General features: G+C 37.2%; 1 protein-coding gene across 2 annotated transcripts in view; it reads left to right on the top strand.

Annotated features, from left to right (window-relative positions):
* Positions 1-470, top strand: part of LOC104966681 (inactive phospholipase C-like protein 2) — a 46,629-nt gene that overhangs the window by 44,331 nt on the left and 1,828 nt on the right. The window lies entirely within an intron of this gene.

The raw sequence follows: 470 nt of genomic DNA, 5'->3' as shown, positions 1-470 counted from the left end.
TGATTTTTGTTTTTGGAAGCACAGGTTGAGTTCAATAATTTGTACGGCCCTCGGAGGATGTTGTAAAAATTGAAAGAAAAAAGTTTCTCCACCCCTGCTGTAAATAATAATAAAAACCCTTGATGTATAACTTAACATCTCTGTCTCCTATTGATCTGAGTATATTATAAAGAATAGCCAGTTAATTGAAGCATTATAGCACAGGCCTTTGTCAGATGGTATATTACGCTGTTTTTTTTCTGCTTCGAATAGTTCTCTATTTTTTCACCATACCTGTGTTTGCATCACTGTAACCAATGAGCAACTGCATGTGTGTATGAGAATGGCCCTGACACCATTTCAGCCCAGATCTAAACTCCTGGCAGGACAAGCTCAAGCTCAAGCTCAATTCTCGCACTGAATTAAAAAAAAGTGAGTGAGGGACTGCAATATAAGAGGGAAAGAAAGAGAGACTTTAAAACTGTTCAATT

Source organism: Notothenia coriiceps, unplaced genomic scaffold, assembly GCF_000735185.1.
Source record: "Notothenia coriiceps isolate Sejong01 unplaced genomic scaffold, NC01 NC01_scaffold00037250, whole genome shotgun sequence".
Classification (NCBI taxonomy): domain Eukaryota; kingdom Metazoa; phylum Chordata; class Actinopteri; order Perciformes; family Nototheniidae; genus Notothenia; species Notothenia coriiceps.
This window is presented reverse-complemented; position numbering and strand designations above follow the sequence as displayed.